Source organism: Meleagris gallopavo, chromosome Z (genome assembly GCF_000146605.3).
Source record: "Meleagris gallopavo isolate NT-WF06-2002-E0010 breed Aviagen turkey brand Nicholas breeding stock chromosome Z, Turkey_5.1, whole genome shotgun sequence".
Classification (NCBI taxonomy): Eukaryota; Metazoa; Chordata; class Aves; order Galliformes; family Phasianidae; genus Meleagris; species Meleagris gallopavo.
The window spans coordinates 51,870,719-51,888,385 of NC_015041.2; the positions used below are offsets into that span (position 1 = coordinate 51,870,719).

The 17,667-nt window shown below is 36.8% G+C and overlaps 1 protein-coding gene and 1 long non-coding RNA gene across 2 annotated transcripts in view; both read left to right on the forward strand.

The window, feature by feature from the left end:
* Positions 1–17,667, forward strand: part of MCTP1 (multiple C2 and transmembrane domain containing 1) — a 219,047-nt gene that overhangs the window by 45,114 nt on the left and 156,266 nt on the right. The gene's annotated exons all lie outside the window — the stretch shown is intronic.
* LOC104915248 lies at positions 10,419–17,086 on the forward strand. Its single transcript, XR_004162222.1, has 3 exons — positions 10,419–10,557; positions 12,282–12,361; positions 12,943–17,086. It is a non-coding gene; the product is annotated as an uncharacterized LOC104915248 (long non-coding RNA).

Genomic DNA, 17,667 nt, shown 5'->3' on the forward strand with positions numbered 1-17,667 from the left:
CAATAGCCAGAGAAATGCTACTCACAATATAACTGGTAGCCTGAAGCCAAATTGCTTTTAGAAGGCATTTGAGATTAGTATTTTTGTGCTACTAATTGGAAACATTTATCAAACCCTTAAATTATATATTTTTATTTTTACTATTTATCTTAAAGTGTTTTAGAGGAGTTGCATTTCTTTATCTGAGTCAGAAATGTAACTAAAAATGCATTTATTCAGAACTCTGGGAGATGTGAATGTGTAAAATAGCTTCTTTTTAGAAACTCTATTTTTCTACAGTGAAGCGAATTGCAGTTGTGGATTTCCATCTTACTGTCAACAGATACAGACCAGCAGTGCCCAGTGCAAAATGCAGACTGGAAAAATACTTTCCGGTTCTCTCTCTGCTCTGCCTTAACTTCGTTGACACTGTTGTAGCTGTGCAGTGGATGCACTGTGGCATTGCTGAGGAGCAGCTGCTTGTGCCTTACCTCCTGCTGCTTGGCAGCAGCCAAGGCTCATACCTGAGGGTGACTGGCAAATAATTGGCCTTTTTTGTTGAGTGAAGGGCAAGAAGGAAAGATCAGATCTGAGAAACGGGGACAGAATACCCAGATGGGCTGGGTGCTGTCCCCACATGCTGCGTACAGTTTTGTCCTTCTGAGCAAAAGGTGCCAAAGGTCACTGAAGGATGGGTTCACTCTTCTGCTTGATTCTGACCTGTCTGATGTGGTACCTGCTCCCACTGGCTGGTACCTCACTGCACTTGCTCCCTTCTATCCAGCAAACTTCTTAAGTCTCCAGGCAGAAAACATGTGGCTTTCTATTTCTGTCACAATCTGGAATTCTTATGTAGTGTAAGAGTTCTTCGCTGGTTGTCAGTTACCTACTGTCCCACTGAAAACTTTAGATCATGTTCTCCCCTTTGCATGGGCAGTTGAAAATAAGGCAGTCACTCATTTTCAGCCTACTGAACTCTTCTCCTCCCTTGTATTTACGTACATCAGAGCTGTGCTGCTTGTTTTTATTTTTTTCCATTGTTACTCCATCACGAGATGATGGAAACATCTGAGGATACCGCATGGCGGTTTTATGAAAAGATTGCTAAATGCAGTTTCCCTGTGACTTAAAAGGACTGTCTTTTGCAATAGGAAGATTATAGAATCATAGAATGAAGATGGACTGTCCAAGTCTACTTTATGTCTCAAATAAATTTGTGGTTATTAAGTAATTTGAGAATATGTCTTAGCTGGCCATACCATGGGATCTTACTGTGAAATTTTCTACAGTTCCAAAATAAATAGTTATAGTACCTCTGAAAACAACGGTTATTGTGAATTTCCTCATGGCTAGCTCTGACAGAGGCTGTCAGTGCTGGCTCTGTGCCACCTTGAACAGAAACTGGCAGGTAATGGCATTTTTCAAACACCACTGCCTGAAGGCTACCGGCTTCCTCACAACCCTGATAGTTAGGCATCCAAATAAAATACTGAGTTTTTGGAGCCTCAGAATGCTGTGAGCCAGAATCTACATCTCTGGGTAGCATGCTATTTAATACAGCAAGAAGTTTAAAAATCCTCAAGTGGAATTTTATGTATGAGAGTTACATAGATTATACAAAAATATTTATTGATATGACTGAGTGGTTATATACAAATGTACTCAGGAAAATTATGAATTACTTTGTAGTTTTGTTTCAAACTGACATTGATCAATTGCTTTTAAGCACCTGGATTTGGAAAGTATACCGGACAAATTCATATGCTGTGAAGGTGAAGTTGTATTTAAGGTTAACCGTTGGCCAAATAAGTACATTGCAGATTTGGAAATTACAAGCCATTAAATGATAATGTAACATGAGGAACAGCAGTCTTAATGTACATTTTACTTCATTGTGGATCTTAGAATTATTTATTTTTGATTTTGACAATAAATCCCACCTCTATTGAAGTTAATAGTAACATCTTTATGAATTTGTGTGGACCAGAACTTACTCTCCTGCAAGTCTTGTGTATGAAATAGTACATAAAATATATTAGAATCCTATGAAACTGCCATAGAAAGAAAACAGTGAAGTTTTCCTTAGTGTCTTTGGAGGAACAGTCTCAGTAGATAGCTCACTTTTTCTAGAAAAGGCCATTTGAGGAGTTGAGTTTTACAGTTAAAAAAACTATTAGATCACTAAACGCTCATAAATACTTGTATTTACCTTGCTGAGGTAACTTCAGGTCATATTTCTTCCATTTAAATTATAGGTCATCTTAGAAGAACAGGAGTAGAAAATTCAAAGGAATTCTAATGAAACTGAGGTAGTCATGCAATGTGCAGTGTAATTTCTCAGAAGTGATTAGAAATGTTGCAGCAGTCGCCATAACTTGAGATGATAAAACTTGTAGTATGACATAAGTTGAGATAAGTTCAGAGGATTCTTGTCCTCTGAAAATTTATTTTCCAGGATATGAAGCCTATAGGTTTTTTCCATTTAAGGTGCTATTGCTCTTCCGTGCATTTTCTACTAAGCTCATGATAAAGCATGAGAAAGAGCATAACTGATGTTTAAATTTGTTTGCAAAAGCTGTGCTGGTACATATTAGCTAACACTACTATCATCACTTGGCTATCCTTGACTACTGATTGAGAATGTTTTTGGATTAGCTTACTTGTACATGTTAGTAAAACGAAGAGCAATTGTTAGAAAAAAATCCCTATAGAGTTATCTGATTATTAAATAGTTCTGTTATAATTGTATGAAAAAAAATAGGGCTTTTCAGAACTACCTGTATCAGAATGGTAAGTAAGACAAAGTGCTTCTCTCCTAGAACCTAATCTCTTTACGTTCTTTAATTTTTCCTACATGTTCTCCTGCTTTAATAACTTAAAGCTATGTAAAACATGAATTTAAACTGAGATATGTTTAATTTTCCTGGACATCTTATGAGGCAATTTTTCTGAAAAGCATGTAGCCCTCAATTGTGGTATTCCAATTGTGTGAGTTGTCCTACTGTGTTTCATAGAATCATAGAATCACCAAGATTGGAAAAGACCTCTAAGATTCTCCAGTCCAACTGTCCACTCGTTACCAATATTTCCCACTAAACCATGGCCCTTAATACAACATCTAAACGTTTCCTGAACACCTCCAGAGATGGTGACTCCACCACTTTCATGGGCAGCCCATTCCAGCACCTGACCACTCTCTCAGAGAAGAATTATTTCCTAATGTCCAACCTGAATCTCCCCTGGCACATCTTGAGGCCATTCCTTCGAGTCTTATTACTAGTTATGTGGAAGAGAAGGCTGACTCCCACTTCACTACAATTTCCTTTCAGGTAGTTGTAGAGAGTGAAAAGGTCACCCCTGAGCCTCCTCTTCTCCAGATTGAACAGTCGCAGCTTCTTCAGCTGCTAGGTCATAATTTCCTAACTGAGCGCCATGTTTTCCATCTCTTCCTGCTTATTTGCTGTCTTATACGCATTGGTGTAGAGGCCCTTCAGCTGGATTGCTTGCTACATTACTGGAGGAGCCCTCTTATAATTTGAAGTTTTTCCCTACTGCTTCCTAATGACAGTGTTCCCTGACTCTTCTCTGTCACTCAGCAGTAGATCCCATTTCCTTCAGTAAATACGGTTTAAAGTGCTGTTGATAAGCCCTGCCAGCTTGCTGCCCAGTGTATTCTTAAACCTCCTGGTTATTTGCATCCCATCTGATGTCAGCATGTCTAGTCCATTGAAGAAGAGTTCTGGATTATAGGACCCAAAGACCTGAGTGTGACACTATCCACACGGCCGTTCATTCAACTGATCTGCTCTTCCCAGACTTTATCATGGAGGACTGTTGAGGACACTACCTGTGCTCCGATCCCTTCAATGTATTTCCAGGGGGCATAAAGTCTTTCTTAATATTTTATAATTTCCTAATTGTAGCCTATTGTGACCCAACTTGTAATAGTCTTGCTCTCTCACATCAGGTAACCTCATCCTATTGTCCTGAATATGGGGCCCTGGCAGGAAGCTCTCTAGAGAGATTATCCAGATAGGCAATTGGTGCCTCAGTGCCCCTCAACACAATGTTCCCAACTATTAAGACCCTTTGCCTTTTGGCAGCACTGGTTCTGATTTGAGTTTTCAGTTGGAGCATTTTAGCATGGCTGTCCCTTTAGAGGTCTAAACCATAATCCACACACTCTTTCCATTCCCAGAGCTTTGTATCTGTTGTTTCTGGGGACTTTGGAAGCAAGGGGGAAGGTCCTGCTCCACACAGACATGAGGGTCCAATCTTCCTTACCAGTTTCTCCCTGAGCCTGACCATTGCAACAGGTAGTCACTGCGTTTGTTTCAAAAAAATGCTGTACCATTATGCTTCTAGATAAGAAGAAAGCAGTCTATCATGTACCCTTCCTGTATGAACAGCTTTTGTTTTCAAAGAACATATGAATATTTATAAGAGGGGAAAAATGTTTATACACCTAGAAACATCTTTTCTTACCACTGAATGAGTGCAGATGTACGAGTAAGTCAGTGAGTAAATCCCTACGAATAATAAATAAGGGAAAGGTGGCAGGTGACTTGCATGGGTAAGCAAAGAGATAATGGATAAATTCAAAGGCAAGGAGAAGATAGGTGAAATGTGGAAAAAAGGCCTGTCAACTTGGGAAGAACATAGAAATGTCAGGGGCTGCAGTGAGGAGAAGGCTAAGGCCTGTTTGGAATTAAATCTGGGAAAGGAGGCAAAGGATAACAAGAGAGTCTTTTTCTAGTATGGCAAAATTAAAAGGAGGGCTAGGGAAAATGTGGGTCTGCTATTGAATGAGGTGTGTGTCCTGTTAACAGGAGATGCTGAGAAGGTGGAGATACTAAACACACTCTTTGCTTCATTCTTTACTACTTTGACTGCGCCATATTCTGGACCCTGGATGTAAAAGAGGTTGGAGAACAGAAGACTTCTCCTTGGTCAAGGAGGATCTGATCAGATAATATCTAGCCAAAATCAGTATGTCCGAATGGGATGCACCCATATGTGCTGAGGGAGCTGGCAGAAGTCATTGACAGTCCAGTCTGTCATCTTTGAAAGGTTTTGGAGAACAGGAGAGGTGACTGAAGATTGGAGGATAGGCAATGTAGTACCAGTCTTGAACAAGGGCAGGGAGGATGCCCAGGGAGATCCAGGAAACTACAGGCCAGTCATCCTCATCTCTGTTCCTGGAAAGGTGATGGAGCAACTTGTTCTGGATGCCATTTCCAGAAGATGGATATGAATTCTTCTGATTCTTCCAGAGAAGAAGGTTATCAGCAGTAGTCAACATGGATTCATCGAGGGCAAGTCATGCTTGACCAACCTGGTAGCTTTCTGTGATGTCATGACTGGCTGGGTAGATAAGGGGAGAGCAGTGGATGTTATGTACCTTGACTTCAGAAAGGTGTTTTGCAATGTGTCCCCATGGCATTCTTGTAATGAAGGTGGGATAGATGAGTGGATAGTGAGGTTGATTGAGAACTGGCTGAATGGCAGAGCTCAGAGGTTTGTGATTAGCTGCACAGGGTCTATTTGGAGGCCTGTAGCTAGTGGTGTTTCCTAGGGGCCGTGTTGATCCTGGTCTCATTCAACGTTATTCATTAATGACCTGAATGAAGTGGTAGAGTGCGCCCTTAGCACGTTTGGTGATGATACAAAGCTGGGAGGAGTGGCTGACAAACCAGAAGACTTTGCTACCATTTAGCAAGATTGGACAGGCTGGAGGGCTGAGTGGAGAGGATCGTAATTCAGCAAGGGCAACTGTGAAGTCCTACACCTTGGGAAAGAATAACTGCATGCATCAGTACAGGTTGGGGGTTCACCTGGTGCAGAGGAGCTCTGCAAATAAGGACTTGGGTGTCCTCGTGGACAACAGGCTAGCTGTGAGCCAGCAATGTGACACTGTGTCAGGAAGTTATCTCCAACACACTTTGGGAACATCCAGGACTGTTCCCTTTCTCCTATACTGTATTTCCGGCAGATGTCTGGGAAGTTGCGATGAGAGCAGGGGTTGAGACTGCAAGTCCTCATGTTTGGATGTTGTACTATTGAAAATGTTTTAGTGGGGAAATATTGGTGGTAAGTGGACAGTTGGACAGGATGATCTTGGAGGTCTTTTCCAGTCTTGGTGATTCCGTGTTCTGTAATCTAAAAGAGTCTTGTGACTTGCATTAGGAACTGGGAGGGAGGGAGGCGACATCAAAACTTTTCTAACATTAGTGCTTAACCTTAATATCTCTGTAGAAAATACAATGCTGTGGAAATTATGTTGGTTAAATGCAGATCTGTATGGCTCACTGTCATTAACTGCTTACCAGGAAGACCTGGTTATTTGCTTTTCTTTTACGACTGAAGCTGTAGGGAGAGTAGAATAATATTGTATTTCTTGATTTCTCAATGGTCAGGAAACAGGTATTTCCCACTTTATTAATATTCTCAAAAAAGAAAAAAAGAAAAAGAAACTAGATTTAAAATTGCACTGATGAAAATCTGTATTGGAAGTGGAAGCTTTGGGCACAATCTCTTGTACTTTCTGGACTATGCTTGAATGTCGCTTTCTGTTTTGTTCTGAAAGTTGTTCTGGCCTGTAAGTGAAAAGCAGAAGTGGAAAAATGAATGCGTGCTGTAGTTAAATGATTTTAATTATATCAGTTAATTAGCTTGTTTGAGAGAAATATTTATTAGTGGCTCACCATTTTTCTAAAATGTATTCTTTTTTCTCCTTGTTGGATGAAGTTTAAAGCATCTATAGATGAAATGGCAGCTGAATGTGCTCTTTTAATGTTTTCTTTATAAACTACCATAATTGGTTCTCTGGTTGTAGTGTGAGATTTTAAAATTTACCTTTATCCCCCCCATTCAATGTCTGGCTCTCACATGCTAACAGTGGATCTTCAGCTCAGCTTTTTCAGATACACTGGTTGTTCAACTTTGGTGACGTTGAGTCAAATGCAAAAATACTGTAGAGAAATGTGCATACCTTTGCCTCAGTCTTTCTCAGTTGCAGCAGTTATTTGGTCCAATGATTCCATCTAGCCCTGTGTTCGTTGCTGAATTTTCTTTGATTAGCAGTTTATCCCATTATATTAAATAAGATTTCATTAAGGAACACAGACTGATCGATAAGGAGACAAATATCTTGAAAAGACTGTTAGAAAGCTTCAGGAGCTAATCAAGTGTATTTATAGGATGCACTGAGAATGTCTTTCTATCAGATAGATTTTTATTTTTATTTTTTAATTATTATTGTGGCCAAATCTGCCACTGCTGAATTTTCACTCTTATTTTCACTCCTATAGTTCCTTCTGGAAAGCAGTTTAGTATTCTTTTGCAAAACCATTTTGAATATTTTTTCTGCAAGATGTCTTTACATTATTTACATCCAGGAACTAATCTAAATCCTAAACTTGCAAATCCATCCTGGGAGATGTCTTCATAAGAAGTGTTTGGCTCTGTAAGTGTTAGTGAGTTGGACCTGTGGAGCTGGAGGAGCATTTGTTTCACAGGATCAGCTAACCATCTTTGTGATGATGGACAGCATCTGTGCTCAACTTTAATCACAGAATCACAGAATTGTAGGGGTTGGAAGGGATCTCTAGAGATCATTGAGACAGCATGTTTATGTGTCAGTTTGGTTGATGCTTGCTTGGAACAGAGAGTCTGCCACCTTGTGCAAAGAATCCTTATCGCCTTTGCGATAGTCAATAGTGGTGCTTCAGGAGCTGCTGAAGTACAGCACTGTCTTACTGTGTGGCTTTATCTGAAGATTTTAAGCTCATAAGTGAAGGGTTATAATTATCACAGAATCACAGAATGGCCCAGGTTGGAAGGGATCGCAAGGATCATCAATCTCCAACCCCCCTGCCACAGGCAGGGCCACCAACCTCCCCATTTAACACTAGACCAGGCTGCCCAGGGCCCCATCCAGTCTGGCCTTGAACACCTCCAGGGACGGGGGCATCCACGACCTCTCTGGGCAGCCTGTTCCAGCACCTCACCACTCTCATAGTAACAAACTTCCCCCTGTCTTCCAGCCTAAATCTCCCCTCCCTCAACTTAAAACCATAAGAGTGAAAATTCAGCAGTGGCAGATTTGGCCACAATAATAATTAAAAAATAAAAATAAAAATCTATCTGATAGAAAGACATTCTCAGTGCATCCTATAAATACACTTAAAACCATTTCCCCTTGTCCTGCTGTTATCTACCCTCTTTATCTACCCTCTACCTTTAGGTATTTGTAACATTAATCAGAGCCTGTCTCAGTCTTCTTTTCCCCAGGCTGAATAGAACCAGGTTACTCAGCCTTTCCTCATCCAAGAGACGCTCCAGGTCCTTTACTGTCTGGACGCCTTCTAGAAGGTCCCAGTCTTTTTTGAACAAGGAAGCCCAAGGCTGTATTCCGAAAAAGTTTTGATATCCCTTTGGTTTTCCCCAATTCTGCATGGTATTAGTGAAAGGTTGCATGACTGATTAGATTTATTTATTTTTAATTTTGTCTTTCTTACATATAACCTTTAAAATACCTAATGGTCTCTCCTCAAGGAATGTAAAAGATCTGTGATGGTAATGGAACTTCTAACTAAATGGATCTAATGAGTTGTTGGCTTTAAAGTGGAGAATTGTCAAATCAAGTTTCAAGCATCCATGGCATAGATATACAAACCCTGAGGTTTTGCAATATACTATAAGTAATGCTTGACATACTTCACTACTAAATTTGACACACAGAAGTGAATTAATATTAAACTGTTCGACATTTGGCTCCTAAAATATCATTAAGTGTTTCTGACACAACAGTGTTTTAAATCCATTTCAGATTTCAAGGGAGTCTTATGAAATTTGCAGAACAAGACATACTGCCTAAAGCTGCAACTCAGGGCAGCAGTGAGGAAGATCTCTGAGAATTATGGCATGTGGGAGATATTCATACAGCTCTTGTTGATTTTTTGGTGTCCATGTTCAAAGTATTTTCCAGGTTTCACAGTATGAATTCAAACACGAAAACCCTCAGGCTAATTGTGCTAGATTAAACTTTTATGCCGCTGAAATTCTGCCCTAGTAATGATAAAATAGAGTGACCATAACTGTCTCACCTGAGATCCCTCTTTCCCAATTTCTTTTTTAGCTAAGCAGTCCTGACATCTAGCGGCTACATGAAATAGTGCAAAGAGCTTTAGTCAAGCCAGTCTTCATGTTCAGAAGAGCACGGTGCACTTTAATAAAAGATAACCAATCCTTTTCTTTATGGATTTAAACACAAACGTGAATTTGAGAAACAGATGACAGAATTATGAGATTGAACTCCATTGAATATTTTTCATTAAAATGTTTTTCACTTACATGACAGGAAAATCTTACCTATTGGCATTTTAGGGAAGGTAATTAGTTTGAATTTTCAAACTTTTTTATTTCTTTTAAAGATTTTACTATTTACTATTTTTAGTAATAAAACTTTCTTCAACCTGCTGTCAAGGTCAGTCTTCCACTTAGACTGTAGCTCGCGCAGCTTGTGTGTCTTCTAACTGTGTGGTTAACTTGAAGCAAGACCACACCCAGCTGCACATCAGTCATGTTTCTGGTCCGGATCCACCCACACACTATTTACCAGCTGCTTCCTGAAAAGCCTGATAGGGCAAACAAAAGGACTGCAGTTTCTCCTTCTTCAGCCCTCATCAAGGGGCATCTCTGTGGTCTTAACAAATCCCACTTGTGCAGTCTTTCTGACTCATCTGTTCTGACACTTTACACCCACATCTCATCCAATCTCTAGTGATTAGATTTTGAACATCTTTATTTCACTTTTCCAAATTCTCTTCAGAGTTACCTGTTTGCTCATTGTTAACCGTTCCCCAGATGTATCAGGGAGCTTAAGGCTGTGCACATCTGCAATTATGTGACTTATCTGAACTTTGTGAACTGACATTGGATTTAATTTGTTCATCTTGACTGTCATGAAAGACAATCACAATACTGTCAATGGACACTATAAAGTCAATGAAGTGTTACTTGTGATGCCAGTGGAGCCAGAATTTGTTCCTAACATCTGCCCAAGCATTTTTAAAGACATCATATAATTAGATAAGTATATAACAGAAATCTATTTTGTTACCTAATTTTTGTGATTGCATTAAGATGAAATCCCAGTCTTAATATGGTCATGATTTTCTTAACCAAAAGCTACACTGGAACAACTGCCATTTCATGTGTGACTTTGAGTTTGGATTGCAGACGACAGAAGGTAATGCAAGCACCCTCTCATTATCAGTATTACAAATTAGCTGACTACTGGCACTGTAGAATTAGATTGTGACAATAAAAAAGTAATCAAGCTAATGCTTTTAATATAATTATCAATACAAACTATGTTAATAGCCGAACTGGATTAAAAGGATATAATTAACAACGTACATTTCATCAACAGGAACCAGTGATCCATACGTCAAGTTCAAACTTGGAGGAAAAGAAGTGTTTAGGAGTAAAACAATACACAAGAACCTCAATCCTGTATGGGAAGAAAAAGCTTGCATTCTTATAGATAACCCAAGAGAACGCTTATATATAAAGGTGAGACAGTATATTATTTGTCAGACAAATTACAGTCAAAGAGTTATTGACAGAATTTATGTTTTTAAATGCAAAGTATATTATTAAAAAAGCTTGAAGTGAATTATAATTCTACACTGGTCATTTCCTGCCCTTATTACTCTTAGGAATACATAAGGAATGAACACATGCTGGGCTCTGTAGCAGAAAGAAGCAGATTCAAAAGGGGACACTTAAAAGAAAGCTAGCTACCTGTTTTGATTTAGGTCAAATAGCAACCCTACCATAAGGTGACAAGGGAATAGGAATATGTATTTTGTTTTTTCTAGGAAGGATATACTGACAGGTATAATGTCCTTCTTTGCAGATTTGTCCTATGAACACAACATCTAAATATTCCTGTTTGTGGCTTACTAAGTCCTGGCTGAGGTATACTAAATCAGCTGAGTGTGTCCACTGGATGTTTTCATTTTGGTAATTTGTGGAGAGAAAAAACAATTCCGTTTTGCAAGAAGAACTGAGATTTTATCATTTATTTTTCTTTCATGCTACAGTGAAAACAAGAGAGATAAAATATGACAGTATCCACTCGTGTAGATCAATGCATATGATCGATTTAGACACAAATACTTCTGTATTCAGTTCTTCATGCTTGTAGCCACTGGAGTATAAGATTTTGGTAACATTATTTCTGTCTAAACCCTGTCTGTATTAAGGTATCTGTAGAAGATGAACAGCTTTAACTTCTTAAAAACTTTTTTTAAAAAAAGGTTTTTTGTAATGCAATAGTAGAAGTATATGCATCAAAATCAAAGGCCTTGAGTCCAGTCCTGTTACTTCTCCATTAAATGTTCCAATTACTACTAACAAGTGTCTCTCTTTATTTAGAGCGAAAGATCTCTTCAGATCTCAGAAATTGTCATGACAGTATTTGACAAGGAAATGTAACTTAACTAGGAAGTTTGATTTTGATGACAGTTTCCTATTTTTGGCTTGCGTAGTTATGTGTTATCTTTCCTTTTTACCGTCCGTCTTTTTTGTACATTTCCTTCCAAAAGACATTCCTTAATAATTTATTTTTCTTCATTCTGATTTGAGAAGGCCTAACCTCAATCCATTGACACCACATTAGCCACAGATTCTTTTCTGAATTTCAATAAACTTGTCCAGGTGCATTGTTTTTTAGACAGCAAGTTAGCAGGCTGCATCCTCATAGTGAGGAAGAAGTGTACTGATACCTTACAGATGTATTAAGTCATTGTCTTACAGTATTTCTAAAACCTAAAAACCTCCAAAACCCGGACTGATAGAATTTGATCATATCTCATATTGATGCAAGTGCTGTTTATAACCCACTTTTTACAATCATATCACTCCCACTTGTATTATATAAGATTTCTAAGGGTGTTAATTCATGTCTAGTAAGTTAGTGATTCTCCTTGCTTTAATTTTCCTTTTGTCTCTTCCTTTTCTAGTGTCTGTATTTATAAAAATACTGAGTTTGTTCACATGCGCAGTCTGGTACTGGTATACCATTGTGTCCTTACATTATGCATTCCAACTTCTAAATAAGCAGTTTCAAAATTATGTGTCTAAAAAGCGTATTGATAGTTTCAGTTACTCCTTGTCTGACTAAGAAACATGTGGCTTAAGTCCAGAAAAGTGTTTTCAAGAAAATGAAGCACGAGTATTTCAAAAAAAGATTTCTAATGCTGAAAAATGTTTGTATCCCCTGTGCATCTTAGGTTTTTGATTATGACTTCGGGCTTCAAGATGACTTTATTGGTTCAGCGTTTTTGAATCTTGAATCATTAGAATTAAACAGGTATGGCACAAATAAGTCTATGGAGTAACTCCTTAGGTGCTAATTGCATGTTTGTGGAGCTGCAAATAGAATGTAATGCTGAAAAATAATAATGCAAACCTACCTCATATAAAACTGGCAGAGGAAATGCACTTAGTTTCAGGGAATTACTGTAATACGAACATTAGTAAGTATATTAACTTATCATACAGAACATTTATTGAAGCATCTATAAAAAGATAACTTTTATATTCACTTTATTCCTGTTTTTATATTGTACCCTCGTTATTATATTGTCTTCATTTACAGTAGTACCACCTGCTGCTTATGTTTATTTATCTTATGCTTTTTTTAATTCATTACCATTACAGCGTGGGTTTAATTACTTGAGTGTGTGTAAGTACTTAACATGGAGAAACAGTATTTAGTGTTTACTTATGACTATTTAAAATGAAATACTTGAAGGTATAAAGAAGCTAATTTTGTCACATCATTTTCAAGTAGCTTCATATAAATGCAGATTTCTTTAATTGTCATGATTCAGAAATGTAATTATCTGAGAGCCTGAAATCAAAACAAACGCACATGTTTTTGTCTCCTAGGCAAGCAGATGTTACCTTGAGCCTGAAGGACCCTCGTTACCCTGACCATGATTTGGGAAATATATTGTTATCAGTTCTGTTGGCTCCTAGAGAACAACAGCGTGAAGTGGTAATTTTAAGATTTTAATACATGTCATCACTTCTGTTATCTTTCTACAATTGGATGGCTTAAAGCATGAGAACTGTTTATCATGAGGTTAATTTGATTTTTTCAGTTCTTAGGATAATGTTGAGCAGTGTTTCTATTAAGCATATTTTTTCTGCGTTGGATCCTCTCTGAGAAAGTAGTGAATTATCCAGATAGAACATAAGTGATCTGCAGGTTGTCAAACCCAATTGCAGCGGCATGATGGTGATTAACAAGGACAACATCAATAAGCTACTGGAGGAGAATTTTAAACCTACTGCTGCCACCTCTAGACAAGAATATTGAAATACTATTCCACTCTGAAAAGAAAGAAACTTGAGGAAGAGTAGTATTCTTGATTTTTGGCTTTTAGTATGATAGTTTTAAGTTTCATTGAGAGTTTTCAATAGAAAAATAGTCTTTTTCTGCATTTATTGCAATTCCTTCATCAATCTCAGTTTTTAAGTTACGTAAGTGCTAGTGAAAATGTTTTGTTGTTTTAAATATGAATCCTGTTATTTTGACAACTTCTGTCTGCAATTTTACAGGTTGAGTTTTGACTTGTTTTGTAATAGTCCTTTTGCAGTAGAAATATGAGACATGAAATCTTGCTCAGAGGTGGCAAAATAATGTAAACTCCTTTATCAGGAGGTGAAAAAAAGAATTTGGTGAGATCTTCCATTTGCATTCATTATCTGTTCTATAAACAGGGGTATGATCAAGTTTATATTTGTAAGAGTGTGTATGATTCTGTGAAGAAAAAGGACACTGCTGTGTCTGCTATATACCTAACAAATATTGGTGGCTTGTGATATTCTTTTTCCACTTTTCTTTGAGCTCTAGAGAGTAACTCAGTAATAGGAACTAGTTGTTTGCTAATTGGTATGACAAAGATGAAGGGTTTTGAAAACAGATCTCTGAACTATTGTTTCCTTTACAACATTCTCTTAGAACTTAGCAAAATAATGGCAAGTGGTTATAATTTACAGGAAGTTTATTTAAATTGTGTGGTTTTTTTTTTGAAGTGGTACCTTTGCAGTGGCAACTCAGAGCAGAGCCTTGCAAATTTGCAACACAAGTGTGTCTCTAGGTAAAACCCACTTTTCTAAGTCTGCTGGTAACAGCTCTTTTGTTACAAGTGACTTTAGCATTATTGTGCCATAATCCTAGATTGTGCAGCACAGAAAGAAATGTGTTTTTATGTGAGAAACCAGTAAGTCGGCAGTAGAAGTAAGTTTGTTTCCATTTTTCACGATACAGATAGAAAAGATTACTGTGCCATTCAACATTAAGGAAAAGTATTGTGTACTATACAAAGGGAACTCAAGAAAATCACAGTTGAAAAAGTGAAATTAAGACACTGTAATGTGTCTTTCTTATGGGCATTTTTTCAAGGAATTAGTAACTGAATTTGCCACAGACTTCCCAAATAGTAGCTCTTCATATCCAGCTCGTAGTAGTGATAGAAAGAATTGGATTTGTGCTATTAGACATTTCATTATTACCTTGCTATTTAATAACTTTATTCTCTTAGTTAAGCAGAAGGACTAATTTTTCTTTTTATTCAACCTGTTCTTGTACAGACTTTTATTCTGAAAACGCCGAAGATTCTTAAGTTTTCTGTTTACTATTGGAAATCACTCTTCCCAAGATATGAATCTCAGAGCAGTCTTATCAAAGCTGTAATAAAATTAGAGAATTTGTGTCACATTGAAGGGAAGGTGACCTATAAAATTAATACTGTGTTGATATATATGAATGTGTTATGCATTTAATGATTAGAGGCACAATTATCTTTTACTTTGTTACCACATGTGCTTATTTGTTAAATTTTACTTACCCTTTAGGGAGTAGACAAATTACAAAATATCACATATACAAACTGTCATCCTTGATTGTTTTCAAATATCTTCTATTAATTAGGACAATTTTTATTGAATTATTTGTTGTTGAGGTCAACAAATTATCAAGTGTTATGCTAGTGGATAAAGGCAAATTTTTGTCTGTTCTGGAAATATGCACTGTGCAATTAAAGCAGATCCTTTGCAGCGTTCTGTTTGAATGATTACTGCTTCCCTTCTGTTTATCTCCACGCAGGTAACAATTCAGATAGTACCTGTTGAAAATATGTAGATTAAAAAAAAGTGAGGCCCTTTATATCAACTTTAATGACTGCTGCATAGAAAGCATGTTTTCATACCATATATACTTTTTTTCTAAGTCATTACTGATTTTCTTAAATTATATTGATTTTATATCCCTATATAATGTTTTTCAGAAGTGTATTGTCATCTGAATAATTTTTTTTCACTTCTTGACAAAATGTGCAAGCAGTTTAACATTACGTAAATGGTATGCAGTAGTTAAATCATGAAGCTGAAGAATTCACAGATTAACAGCTAGCAGTTAAATTTCATATACTTTATGTTCCATCTACTTAAATTACAAATACTTAAGACTGTATAGGAAGAGAAAGAAAGAATAGCCTCAACAAAATGTGTGTTAGCTTTTCATACAGCTATAGCATAAAAGTAGCATTGTGTCTGATCCTGTATTTTGAAAGCTCTGTAATAATAATCATAGTCCATACCTCAGCCATTTGAATGAAATTTGCTGTTTTGATGTTAGGTAATTTTTATATACAGATTAGACTTTCCAAAAAGATAGTTCATCTACCTGAAATAGAGCAGCTGAGAGTATTTTGGAAGTCAGATATACAAGTGTAAATAAAAGATGAATCTATGGACAATATCTGTGTCTAGATAGAGGATAGACAGAATTCTTTCTAGCATAGATTTTATCAGCATACCAGAGTTGTATCATATACATAGGCTATAAGATCCATCCTGTCATGATGAATAGGGTATATTTACACTTTCAGCACCTGCACTGGTTGATAAGATATTTCAGTTGGAAGTTCAGTGGACTGGTGGTAGAAAATTGGGAGTCTTATTGTGTATTGCTTCCTGTCTGCAAGAGAGAGAGATATTATTACTAGTGATTTTTAAAAGAAACAGTCACTGTTGAAGAATAATAGTTGATTTTGGTTTTGGATGGGATTATCTTTTGTGAAGCCTTGAGATGTGTAAAGAGATGTGAAAAAGATATTGTCCACACATGAAAATTCTACTCCTTCTTTTGGAAAGGAATTCTGATAACTGCAAATTTTCAGTGCACAGATTAATACGATATTCTTTACAATGTATAGCTAAAAGCTCCCTTTTCCTAAGACAAAGACAAATTACATCCCTGTATGCAAATAAAAATTCAGAGCACTAATGTTTCCATATGTGCATTTAGCTACATAAAATTATATTATAAATTGGAAGAGATGATGATTTATCTCTGTCATGGTATACTGTGAGAAAAAAAGCTTAAGTAGTTGACAGTCTGCTTCCAGGGGAAGAATATTAGACACTGTTTCAATTTAATGGAGATTCTGAATGCTAGTTTCATGAATAAGAACCTACTATTTGATTTTTATAGTATATTTTCTTGGGACGAGAATGCAGAAGTAGACTACAATAATTTATATATATAGACGGATAATGAACATTTCTAGCAAATCTTGAATGGATCATTGCCTTTTGTGACCTGCTGCTTTTTCTAACAGCATAAAAATGTTAACTTCTTAAACAATAATCAAACCATTCAAACAATTTACATTAACATGGTCTATTCTTTTGTGTACTGTTAAAATGAAAAGTCAGATTTATTCTGGTTTATGAGCATTCTTAAATTGTGAATCAAAACTGATGAGTGAACTATTGGTATATATTTGAGAACTAAGAATGTTTTTAGTATTTGTGAAAAGCGATTTTTTTTTTTTTAATTAAAAAACTGAGTTGCAGGAACATTGTTTTCAATAATTCGTTTGCATTTTCATTGTGTTAGGTCTGTATAGTTGTTTCAGTTATTTTGCTTTGATAGAACAGGTAGTTGTTTTATCTAGTGTAAGCAAAGAAGACAAAATATAAAAGTATTTGAAAAGTATGTGTATATAAAAACATGTTCAAACTTGAGCTCTCCAATTAAAAAAAAAAATGCTTTTTAACTTGTTAAAAAAAATGTTTTTTTTCCTTTAATTTCTCATTGTAAAGAATGTAAATTTAAAAAGTACGGTAATGATTTACATTTTTTCTTAGACATGTTCCAATGAAGCTTATTTTGTTTCTGTAATTCCAGTGATATTCCTTTAATACTAATCTTTGAATACATCTACTTTATGCATGCCCGTGCATCATTTGTGGTTGTATGCATGCCAATTAAAAACGTGTATGATGTATGCAGATTTCATGCTCAGTGTTCTAACCATCGGTGCCGTATAGTGCATGTGAGTGTTTCTGGCTCTTTTGCTAGCAGAGCTGAGTGTGCAGATTCCATCACTACAGATCTTGCACAGTGACTGTGAATTTGTTGGAGCTGCATGTCTCCCATTTAGTCTTGAGAACAGTCCTTCCTAAACTATGTCTTAAAGTCAGGTCCTGGCTACAGGGAATTGAAAGTCGGTGGCTGATCATATCAGTAGCCTTGGGGGCTGTAGGGTTTAGTCATTACTACTGTACAGCAACCAATGGCTTGAGTAGCATAGAAAATGA